Source organism: Sciurus vulgaris, assembly GCF_902686455.1.
Source record: "Sciurus vulgaris genome assembly, chromosome: 14".
Lineage (NCBI taxonomy): Eukaryota > Metazoa > Chordata > Mammalia > Rodentia > Sciuridae > Sciurus > Sciurus vulgaris.
In genome coordinates this window covers 95,529,816-95,542,935 of record NC_136475.1, presented here as the reverse complement: position 1 = coordinate 95,542,935, position 13,120 = coordinate 95,529,816, and the positions used below count along the sequence as shown (strand labels likewise).

At 43.9% G+C, this 13,120-nt stretch overlaps 1 pseudogene across 1 annotated transcript; it reads right to left on the bottom strand.

The window, feature by feature from the left end:
* Positions 1–1,039: 1,039 nt before the first annotated feature.
* Positions 1,040–2,843, bottom strand: LOC306643798 (perilipin-2-like; annotated as a pseudogene). The gene has a single exon. The product of its transcript is annotated as a perilipin-2-like (transcript).
* Between the last annotated feature and the right edge of the window lie 10,277 nt (positions 2,844–13,120).

Below are 13,120 nucleotides of genomic sequence, written 5' to 3'. Positions count from 1 at the left end.
TCATGGCCGAGGTGTGCAGCCATTGAGCAGGGTCTGAGGATGCAGAGGAACAGTAGACAAGGACAGAGTTGGGACAAGATGGGTGGTTGAAAGGAGTCAGGCTCCCGGCTGGCTTCAGTGCTTTATCTCAAGCTCCAGGAAGGAGGCTGGAGCTGATTGAGGGGAGCTTGATTCTTGCTCCAGGTGTTGTCCACAGAGTTGGACACTCACCAGGGAGGGCTTCCTTACTCCTCCCAGAGAGGAGAAGTGAGGCCATCTTAACTGGTTGGCTGGGAACAAGTCCACTTCTCTTTATGAGAGAGACTTCCTGTTAAACAGTCAAGGGGCTGGGGACATAGCTCAGTTTGTAGAGTGCTTGCCTGCCAAGCACAAGGCCTGTGTCCCACACCTAGTGCCTCAAAAAAAAAAAAAAAAAAAAAAAAAAAAAAAAAAGAAAAGAAAAAGAAAACAGCAAACATTTGAACCTTGGGTTGCTTACGCCTGCTCTGCTCTGCTCTGCAGAGACAGTGGGGGCACTTTAATCCATGTGTGTGTCTGCTGGGCAGAGCCAGTGTCCCCGAAAACTCACTCATCAGATAGTTCCAGGACCTGCATTTGACTCTGTGCAGGGCTCAGGCAGGAAGTGTTATCTAGCACCTAGGTCATGCGTAAAGGCAATCTTCCCCCCTAGAATTATCTGCAATGAATCCCTGCAATTGTCAATCCCAATATCTTCCCCTTATTTTGTTCAAAACTGGGTTGTGAATTGGGAGTCTTAGGTCTAAGGATGTCATATAGAATTCAGGGAAGGACAAGGACAGTTGGGCAGTGTCCCTCCTATGTGCCTAACATCATGATGGACTGCACAGGGACCGTCTCATTTTACTCTCACAAAAGAACTATTATTCAGGGGAGAATCTGAGACTCCAAATCCAACCACTTTGCAAAGCTGACAAGCAGAAGAGCTAGGTCTCTGAGCTCGTCTGTGCTTTTTCCACTACACCCCACTTCTGAGTTTTTTTTTTTTTTTAACATTGATCTAATCTGCTATGAATTTTATTGAATTCAAAGGTGACATTCCTTTAATTAAAAAAAAAAGAAACTAAAATCAAGTTGTACAAGCATGAGAGTTAAAGCAATGATAAGGCCTTCTCGACTACACTGGAGCAGACACTAGTTTATACCAGGGCCCACACGAAGGTGTTTTCATGCAATACAGACAGACATTAACAGTAGCAATACAATGGCCATAGTATGAGACCCTAAGTGCACATAAACTTTCTGAGTTCTGGTGAAGCTCTGTCATGTCCATCATTCTTTTCTTACCAGCCAGGTAAACAGAACTCATCTGCTAATGCAGAAACCTCTAGGCTCTTACCAGCTGGAAATGATTGTAGCTGAAGGCCTTTTTCCTAGTTGGCTGCTTTTCCAGTTTAGAGTCATGTAGCAGGTTAATTTCAACATGACAAATGATGTCATCTGGATGGCTACAACATGCACTGGTGACAAGCAAGTTTTAATGAATTTTGTGCTGAGAATGCAAGACCTCCTGGCTGTACTTGTCCATATCTGCACTTTGGTCCTGAGCATTCTGAGACTCAGTCAGCTGAGGATAAAAGGGACCTACCAGCCAGTTGAGGGGTGTGTTGTTAACAAGATAATCCATCACATTATCTAAAGATTCCTTCATTTTCTGCAATTGCCCCTTGCTAGAAGTGAGGAAGCCAACAGACATGTCTTTAAAGGAGGCAGCACTGTGGAACAATGAATAGATGTCACCTGCCATCACGCCCAAGTGCTTGACCTGATCTTGAATGTTCTGTGGTAACCCTTGGACGTTGGACAGGAGGGTGTGGCATGTGGTCTGGAGCTGCTGGGTCAGATTTTGGGCAACAGCAAGAGTACGTGACTCGAGTGCTCAGCACAGTGGGATTCATCCGTATCATCGTAGCCGATGCTCCTTCCGGTTCTACCCATGAGAGACAGAGTTTATCTTGATCATCCTGAATTTTCTGGTTGGCACTATGCACATTCTTTCTGGCTAATTCAATCAGGTGACCAGTAGAATGGAGCTGAGAAATGGTCTCTTGGCTCATTTGCTTAGCTTCTTTAACCCTACTGAGCGCCTGCTGGTAGGCACGAGAGCGGAGCTTAGTAGACAGGGATCCCAGTCTCACATAATAACTGGGTTTCTGAACTATATCAAATCCTTCAGCTTTTTTTGCTTCTTTTTCTATTTCTTCCTCAGTGAGAGGAAGGTACTGGTCTACCAGCAGCTCGGATTTGCTGATGACATTTTCTACTCCACTGCTCACAAACTGCGCCATCTGACTTCCCAAAACAGTGCTGATGCCGCCATTGACCGCAGACTTGGTCTTCTCCACTCCGCCAGCCGTCCATCACCCCTGTGATTGTGCTGGCTGCAGAATCCTTGGCCCCAGTCACAGCCCCTTTCGCACTGGCAACAACCTGCACTGTTGGCTGATTCAAAATAGGCAATTTCTTCTCAATCCTGTCCAGCCCCTTGCAGGCATAGATAACTGCAATTTGTGGTTCTAGCTTCTGGATGATGGCAGAGCACCTGTCACCGCTACAGAGGTCATGTTCTTCACACCCTCCTCTGCCATCTCACACACAGACTTCAAGTAGGGATACTGATCCTTTGTACTGACATAAGCCGAGGACACCAGGTCATATGTGGCGCTCACCAAGGGCAGGTTGGCCACCCTAGTCACCACACTCGGTTGAGGATCAACTGCAACCAATGCCATTTTCTTCCTGGAGCAGGGGAAAAAAACCCTACAGACTGCAGCGAAGAGGGGCCAAGCAGGCGCATCCCGCAGGCCGCACGGCAACCCCGACACGCTCACCACTTCTGAGTTTAATTAGGCATGCTACATTCAATGGTTTTTTCTAGTTGTGTGTGTGTCTCTCACATTTCCCGCCATACGTGAAGCTATTTGACACATGGAGAAGGAACAATAGCCATATACCCCTCCTTGAAAAAGAGTTGTTTCTGAACTCGAGCCTGTACCAAGACTTATTTGGTAGGATTCATGCATGACAGATGATCACCTTGCATCTATTTTAGGGGTGTGATGAGATCACACCCTAAGGACTCCAGCACTGGAAACTGTTAGAAATGAAAGTGCAGGTGAACCAGAAGTTCCAGAGTTGAGTTTGTGCCAGGAACATGAGGGGCTTAGAGCGGTCATCCTGATCCTGCAGACCCACACATCAGAAGAGGACGACAGGATCAGAACCGTCCAACATGTAAGTGTTTCCTCACTTGATGACACGCTGTCCCTCATGGGTCTACCCCACCAGCCTGTTTTGTAAATTAATTCAGTCATAATTTAGGGTTTTCCTTTCCACATTTCATCTCTCACTGCAAGAAACTGTCATACTGGAGATGAGTATAATAAGTACGAATCATCCATACCTACATTAATCACTTTGATATATTGGTGAAATTTAATGGCCAATTATATATTAAGTTAAAAAATCCTCTTCCTCTTTAAGATTATCTTCCCAATGTTTGTAGAGCGTTTGTCTGTGTTTTCTGAGGAGGTGCAATCGACACAGCTGTGCATTTTAATCTTATGCCAATTTTGTAAAACCCATTCTCTAGTCCTCTCTTCTATCCCCCTTAACTCCCATGCCATTGATTGCCAGAATGTTCACAGATGCATACATATTTGCTGTGTCCGTGCTTCCTCAAAATACCATGCCAGAAGACACGTCCGTAGTACTAAAATTCTGCGGACAGCTTTGCATGGCGGACCGTAACACGAGCACCTTGTTCTCTCCTTCCCCTTCGGGAGCATCAGTGCTGTGGTCACATACGGCTCGATGCTGCTGTTGTATCTGACCTTGCCCCCAGCTTCCTACTTACTTCTTCTTCCATATCATAGCATTTTGGGGTGTCATCGCCAAATACATGGTGTATGGAGGAGGCATTAGTGCTGTCGAATTAGTCTCCAGTAACCACAGTCAGATTGAGAACTCGTCCTGTTTGAGCAGAGCTACCAAGGTGAGGGTGCTTTGGTCCAGCACCCAGGTTTAGCCACCAAGGAGTGAGTGACAAGCTCCTCTCAGAGTGATACCCACCCAAGTTAGGTTCTGTACAACCACAGTCGAAAACACAGGAGAGAAACAGTATGCCATTCTCAGCCCAGGGTAGAAAGTGAAGGGCAGAAAATATGTCTCCCGGGACGTGCTTCCTTCCAGCCCAGTTCAACCTTCTCTCCTCTTGGTGGTAAAAGAGCATGTGGCAGTAAAATGGAAGGACTTTGGAGGTTGGTTCTAGGCTGTGCCTTCATCCTCTTCCTTCTTAACTGCACAGGAACCAAATGCTCCTACGATAAAGCTGACCCCAAAGGCTGCTTGAAGAAGCCAAAACTCTCCTTAAAAGTCTTAAGTTTTCACACAAATACAACTTTACTTAAATGAACTCTTCTCTGTCTTTCCATCCCTCCTGTTTTTCCTTCCTGTTTTCTTTTTCTTTCCATTATAACAATGATTATAAGATATTATCTTGGGGTGATGCTTCTTATGACTACTAGTAGTTCTCAGGCCATTCGGTGGAGAATCCCAGGTACATGTAACCCCTCAAGAGTTTTAGTATGAGATAGTGTCAAGAATTCAATTCCTTTGCCCACGGGGAATTACATGGAAATAGGTTACATGACTAACGTGATGGTCCATGTTAGTTGGGATATCATGATCTATTCAATAAATTATGAAAAGGTGGGCTGGGGAGATAGCTCAGCTGGTAGAGTGCTTGCCTCATAAGCACAAGGCCCTGAGTTTGATCCCCAGTACCGCAAAAAGGAAAAAAATTGTGAAAAGGTCGTATCACATTTTTTAAAAAACTGTCAAAAATCAGCAACAAAGAAAATATTGAAAAGAGAGAAAAATAAATTATCATACACAAGGAAATATCCACAGGTCTATTTGCAGATTTCTAAGCAGCAATTTCCCAGGCCAAGGGAGAATAGAATATTATATTCAAAGCATTGAAAGAAAACAAAACAAAAAAATAGCAACCAGGAATACTTTACCTGGCATAGCTGTCATTCATCAACAAAGGAGAGCTGGAAACTTTCCCAGACAAATACAACCAGAGGGATCCATCACCACTAGGCTTGCCTGACGGGAAGTGCTAGTTGAAGGGCCTCAAGTTGAAACAAAAGCACCATAAAGAGCACATGATGACATAAGGAAATGCAGAAGTCACTGGGTAGGGTAAGAATATCACCAAAGAAGGAACAGTGCAGCCATGCAATGCTGGTGTCTGAATCACTGTCATCCTAGTGTAAAGTTTCAAATCAAAAGCTTTGGCAATAACTATGATTATAAACATGTGTTAATGGATACCCAATAAAAAGCATGAAATTGCGAGATCAGTAGCAAAAGTAGGTGTGCAGGGAGAAGTATAAAGAGAGTTTTCGTATATTGCTGAAATTTGCTACAAGCTTGAAATAGACCATAATAGCTATAAGATATTTTGTCTCGTGATAACCATGAAGAATAAACCTACATAAGATGCACAAGAGATTTTAAAACCTATCACTCAAAAAAAAAAAATCACAAAAAAACAAGTAATACAGCAAGAGAGAAAAAGTAGGATCAAATAACTATAACAAAGAAAAAAAATTAATGAAGTGGCAATAATAAATACCTTCCTATCATTAGTTACTTAAAAAGTAATGAATTATGCTTTCAACCAAAAGGCAGAGTGGCTGGATGTATAAAATCACCATTCCAGCTCTAGGCTGGGGACAAGGGCCTCAGTTAGACACAAAGGTTCAGCTAAGTCAGGAGCAAGGGGTAGGAAGAGGAATCCCATGCAAATGGAAACCAGAGGAGAGCAAGGCCCAGGTGCCCAGAGACAAGAGATTTGACGCACACTGTGAGCAAGGAAGAAAGGTCCTGCCTCTGGCGGAGAAGGCCGGTGCATGGGGAAGATGCGGGAGCTACAGACGCACCTGTTATCCGAGAACCTCAGTATTCAGAGAACATAGGCAGAGCTGAATGGAGGGACAGCAGTAAAATGCAGGTAGGAGACCTCAACACCACACCTCCAATAACAGACACAAGATCTAGGCAGAAAACCCACCCGGATAGCGGACCAGCTGACACTGTAGACCAGAGGTGCTCAACTAATGCACCTAGAACTTATGGCCAGACAGCCGCAGATGCATGTTCTTTTCAATCACTCCGCTGTAGATCTCATGTTAGATCATAAAAGAGTTCGCAGATTTAAGAGTGAACTCATGGTACGTGTCTTTACCAACGCAGTAGGACGCAGCCAGAAATCAACCTAGGAGGGCAGTTGGAGAATTTGTGGAAATTAAGTCTATTTGAAGAACCAATGGGTCAAAGAAGAAATCAAAGAGAAATTAGAAAATATCTTAAGAAAAATGAAAATCAAACATAGCACACCAAGATGTGCAGGATGCCCTGAAACCATTCTGATGAAGGAGTTTGAAACTACAAATGCTAATATTATAAACGACAAAAAACTCAGATAAACCACCGAGTCTCCCCCTCAAAGTATCAGATAATGACTTGGGAGGAGCCAAAGTGACATGCACTAGGTTGAAACTGTACCTGGGATCCTGAACGCTGATCTTCCGGGCCACCAGCGCACAGGGGGATACTTTCTTGGCGCTCTGGGCAGTAGCATGTAACTGCAGCTACTGGTGATCATGCCATTGTGAGGGAAAAAGTGACTCTCAGGGTTCATGGGTGTTGCAGCCATGCATTCAGGGGAAGTGTAGGAAATGATTCTTTGACCTAGTATGATTTGTTGGGATATAACACAAGGAGCCTCTCTATTTATAAAGTACAAAACATGAAGAGTTGTGGTATATTTAAGAGTGAACATTGATTAGTGGAATAAATAGAAGCAGACTGTAGGGCAATCACCAAAAGGAGTTTTGAAAAGAATAATTGATATGCTAAAAAATGAAATAAAATAGAATTGCATAAAATGCTCCCTTAAAACCACAGTAGTCAGAAAAAAAGAGAAAAAGAAAAAGAAGTGCAAGGTGTAGAAAAGTCACAAATATGGTAGCTAGTAATCTTACTCTATCAAACATCACTTCAAATGTGAATGGTCTGAACTCACAATTTCAAAGACAGAATTCTCAGAGCGGAAACAAGACCCAGCTATGACTGCCTGCAAGAAACCCATTTTAAAAATAAAACTCAGGTTCCAAGTACAGTCATGAGGAAGAATACACCCCGATAAAGTTAATTAAAAGAAAGCTGAAATGCCTCTATGAACTTCCTGTAAATCAGCATTCAGAACAAGGAAAATGATGAAGCACAAATACGAGCCTTAATGCACCGTCCAGAGGTCATTTCTTCTAGAAGCCAGTAAGGACATCAGAGGGTGAGACCACATCAGGCGAAAACCAATGGGACAAGAGGAGCAGCAGAAAAATCCACAGTTTAGTCAGTGCTTGCAGCGTGCCTTTTAGTAATTAACACGTCAGGTAACCATATATTTAACCCGAAGAGCACTATCGACGTGATTTAATCGATATTTATGAAATACTTGATCTAAGAACAACAGGATGCACATTTTGTCAAGATTGTGTGGTAAAGTCACCAACGTACACCAAATTCTGGGTTCTCAAGTACATCTTAATAAATTTAAAGAATCAGACATAATAAAAAGAATGTTCTCAGAACAACAACAAAAAAATTAAACTGATAATCAATAACAGACAGATAGCTGGGAAATTCCAACATATTTAGAGATCAAACACTATACCTGTTAAAAACACAAGAAAAAATGTTTCGTAATCAAAGAAAAAGAAAATTCAACTTACAGAATTTACAGGAAGCAATAGGTGTTTCATGTGACACTTATTTTATTAAAAGCATGTTTTAGAAAAGAAAAAACTATAAAATCGGTAATGTACCCCTCTATCATAGGAAACAGGGGAAGAAGGCAATTTAAACTTAAAGCAAACAGTAGAATAGAAATAATAAAATAAAAGCTAAAATCACCATTGAAATTGTTGAAATGGAAGATGATAAGGAAAATGGAAAGCGATCAAGAAAATCATCAAATCCCAAAGCGGACTCTGAATTGGTGACCATATAACCTAACTAGTCAAGTCAAGGAAACAAAAAACACAAATTACCAACATCAGAAATAAAAGAGGGGCATCTCTACTGGTCCTGCGTATGTTAAATTATAATAAAGGAATACTGTTTACATTACAGGCCAGTAAATTTTATAACTTAGAAGAAACGGACCAATTTGTTGAAAGACACAACATTCTCAAGATTCATAGAAAGAGAAATAGTCTGATTAGGCCTGTATTTATTAAGATAATTAAATCAGTAAATACTAAACTTCAAAAAACGTAACAAAACAAGCAACACAAGGAGTAGGTGCAGGCGATTGGTGAATTCTACCAAGCGTCTAAAGAAGGATTTATATGAACTGTCCACCACACGTACTTTGGTCAGCTTTTTCATCACAGTGACCAAGGGACCTGACAAGAACAATAAGAGCAGGAAACGTTTATTCTGGCTCACAGTTTCAGAGGTCTCAGTCCACGGATGGCTGACTCCATAGCTTGGGACCCCAAGTGAGGCAGAAGAGCAAGGGGAAAGGGCAAGGTGGAAAGCAGCTGAGAAAATGGCCATAGGAAACAGAGTTCTGCTTACTGGGGACAAAGTGTAAACCCAGAGGCACATCCTCAGTGCCCTACTTCCTTTCAACACACACTTCCTGCCTATAGTTACCCCCAGTTAATGCGTATGGATGGATTAATCCATTGATTAGGTTACGAGTCTCATAATCCAACCATTTCACCTCTAACCAACCCGTGAATTGTCTCACACGTGAGTTTTTGGGGGACTCCTCATATTTAAACTCTAATAATACGTTTCAGAAAGCAGAAATAGATGAAAGGCTTTCTAATTCATTCTATGAGGTCAACCTTTTCTTAATACCAATCCCAGATAAAGAAAGGAGAAGTGAAAGCCATACAGCAATGCCTCTTATGAAAATAAAGGTAAAAACTCTCAAGAAAATACTAACAAATCAAATCCAACATGCAAATAACCAAGGGAGATTTATTCTCAGTATGTAGGACTGGTCCAAATTTCAAATCTGTAACCCACGTCAACAGGATAAACGCAATACGTTTATCATATTAACGTATGATCATATTAATTAATGCAGTGGCAGCCTTTGACAAAATCCGACTCCTATTAATGATAAAAATGTTAAGCAAACTAGGATAGAGGAAAAACTAAACATTTGATTAAGAATACATTAGAAAGTTTTGCAGCTATGTCATAATCGATTTGAGAATCGGGAGGCTTTCCCCTTTGGCTGCTGAAAAAGAAAAGGCCCTGCCTTCCAGGAGTCCTTGTATGGCAAGGCCTCTCCAGTGCACTAAGACAAGAAAATAAAACCCAGGCAGACTGGGAAGAAAGAAATAAGTGTGTTTGCAGATGACACGATAGATTATGAGAAAAGAGCAAAACAAAAACAAAAACAAACCCTGGAACTAACAAGTGGCAAGTATGGCAAGGTTACCAACACAGACTCAGCCATAACGGGGTTCACAGCACTATAACTTGCCAACTCCACTGAGCTCCACACAGTCACATGGTGAGACTTGATGTATTCAAAGGAAACAAAGAAGGATCCCAGAATATAATATTGAGCGTTAGGAAAACAATCTGCATATAATACAACATTTGTGAAATGCCTTCTTCACTAGAGTGGGGGTAGTAGGGGAGGTGCTGATGTCATGAACTGGATAAATGAGTTGCGTCTGTAAAGCGAGGAACAGAAGGAATCCCACCTGAACCTGCACCCGGTTGACAGAGTTCTTGCCCGCAGAAGGCAGGTGACTGGGTTACAACCATCCTACAAAAGCGATGCTTCGTAGCTCATCACCAGCTCATCACCGATGGAACAATGGGATGAACGGATGGCTGGTGAAAGTTTTCACACCCTGGAGGGAAGGGGCAGAGTTTTCAGATAAGCAAGGGGAGCCTATTTCGATGGTCCCGGTGGGGACGGATTAGGCTTGGAGATGTCAGTTGAAATCATGTGTGACTTGCTTCCTTCTAAAGGAAAGGGCAGGGTTACTCTATGGGGACAAGGCCAACACACATCACCTGAATCAGGTGGTCAGGTCAGAGACATCCATGCAAGTACAGTCTGCCCCTGGTGCCACGGAAACCGCACATGACCTCTATGACTTTCTGCACAAAAACATCTATGATCTTAGACTACGGTCTAATTATGAGAAAGGCATGAGGCATCCCAAGTGAGGGGCTTTCTACAGAGCATGGAAACACGATGCATGGAAACACGGCAGTCTGGGAAGGGCCGGAGAGAAGCCTGGAAACACTGGGCGGAAAGCAACGTGGTGTCCTGTGTGGGACTCTGGGACCCAGGACGGACGTTGGCGAAAAGAAACTCCTTCCCTCCTCCCACCCCACGCCTCTTCTCTCTTTTCAGTAAAACCCGATTCCTGTGCCACACAGAAGCAGGTAAGATGGTCTCATGTTCGCCATCGTCTCAGCTCTAGAACCCCATGGAGACCTGCAATCAGAGGCCACCCAACTAAAAATCTGGAGCACAGAACTAAGTTGAAATCCCGAAGTCTCCAGCCACTTCACTTTCAATCTCCAGCCCAAGATCGGGTCTATCGTGGTCTCGACAACACAAAGACCGTATGATACGACTAATTATTTCTCATTTCAACTCTCAATTTACATCAAAAAAACCTGATCATGAAAATTAGTTCTAAAATTCTGAAAATCCTTAACACAATGAAGGATAGAATTTACAAATGCATTTTGAGGTCGGAAATCTGAGACTGAATTAATCTGAATAATTCACACTCCTGCGCCATTCACCTGCGCTCTCACATTCACAGAATTTTCGTGTGCTAATTCATGGGATCCTCACTTCTGGGCCAAGCTTCCTTTTGACTTCATCCCCCTGGAGTACGCCTGCGTTCTGGAAACCCTGACTTCCTTCCCAGCTGGTGTGACCCTGAGACCCCGTGAGGCCTGGAGGTTGGCATCTCAGGTAGTGATTCCAATGCGTAGCTTGTGTCAGTGCACAGAACCCGGACCTGGTGCAGCCAGCGGGAAGGTGTGGGCCCAGGTGGCACAGACCTGAGGGCCAGGCTCCCCTGGAAGGTACTGGACAGTGCCAAGGCAAGGAGGGGCCCAGGGTGGGGAGGAGGAGGGGGTGGACCACGGGCTGCCGTCCTGTTTGTGCTCAGGAGAAGCAACGCGCTCTTGGAAAGAGGCAAGGAGGGCAACAGGCAAAAGCAAAGCCCAGAGCAGGGGCTGAGGGTCTTGGTGACAGAGATGTGTCCCTGCAGACAGTAGGGGAGCCACAGGAGGCTGGGCAGGGTGGAGCCAGGCCCAATGCTCCACAGAAGTTGTGGGGAATGTGAGTCTGGATGGCGTCCTCTCCGGGAGTCTGGGGCCACGGTGGCGGCTGCCTGAACCCATTAGGTGGCTGGAGCATCAGACCTCCTGCTTCTCACAGTCAGCTTTGCCCTCTGTTAAAGGAGTCGTGGGTGCTGAATGTAGAAAGTGCGTTTGGCAGCCAATGCATCATTACCTTGTCTGCCACTGTACAAGCACAGTGACTTTGGACAAGGGCTCCACTTCCAACCCGTCTGCATCTCAGATGAGCAGCAGAATCGGACACCATGCCGGGCGGTACTACCGGAAGCTCCAGAGATCTGGCCTCAGTGTGCTGAAGCATCTTGACAGGGAAAAGCTACGTAACCCGTAAGGGCCCCAGGTGGCATGCACACAAGACGAGACGCCGCCAGCAACAGTCCCGATTTCTAGCATCGTTCTAGAAGCTAAGTAGGTGTGTGGGCAGTGAATGCCTTCCCAAACACTTGGCAGCATAGACACTCGACCCAGCACTGACTCCTAAGTCACGGGTGGTGGATGGAGTCTGTGTCTATTAAACAGCTAATGCAGTTCAATTTTCCTCACTTCTTCTGGTTTTGCCCAGTTCCTGTTACCCCCAAAATAAAATCTTTCTCCTTTTCTCTCATTTCCAGTGTTAAAATTTCACATATGCTGTTTTGTATCTTGTCTTTTGGAAATTTTAAAATTTCTCCATGACTATGATGGAATTACTTTCTCATTTGACATGAACAAATTTATCAATCTAGCAGTCAATTAAACTACTTTTTATTATTTCAGTGTTTCCAATGAATTGTATAACTTCACAAAAATTGAAGGCCTCTTCCTTGAGCTCTTATTGTTTTTTTTTTTTAAATCCCTTCTTCCTCTATAACAAAGGAAATAAAAATACAACTGCTTCTATAATATCGCTATGAATTATTTAGCTGTGGATTCACCTTCAGAGACATAACAGGAAAAATTGTTCATAAACCTCACAAAGATGCGAGCCGTCCACTGTCAGACCCATGCGGCCATTAATTTTAATGAGGGGAGGGCAAGCGGTGAGGCCTGAGAAGTTCCAGTGGGTCCATGCTTCCCAGCAGCCTCAGGAGGCAGGAGGGAGGTGTATTCACACTCCTAATCCATACAGAGTCTCCGTCAATGTCCCTGGACTCCTCCTCCTCATTAATTGATTCAAAGAAAAGTCTCTGTTTCCAGTTTGCATACGGAAAGTGCCAGAGCCCACATCATGCAGGAGATTTTGGCAATGTTGTGATTTCTTAGATTAGGGTGATTGAGAAGTGCAACTGAAAAGTTTGCCTTTGAAGCCCCTCTCTTACTGAAAATCATGATCCTGAAGATTATCATTCTCCTTGGCTGAAGTCCAGATTAGCAAGTTTGCATCAGTGGGTGAGGTTAGGGCCAGCAGGCACCCAGGATGGCCTGTGGGCACGGTGGTGGTGAGGTGCAGGAATCCCATGGGAACCAGTGCAGGGAGCTAGGCAACACATGCCCACACTGCCATCGGAAGTACCTGCGGTTGTCACAGGCACGTCACACAGCCAGCTATCTTGGTGCCTCTATCAGTAGATATTGGGTAACAATGCAGTGTTAGTCAGGATTCTGCAGAAAAACAGAGCCAACAGCATATGCATGGAGAGGTCATATTGATAGGAATTTTGTTACAGGAATTGATGCACAGAGT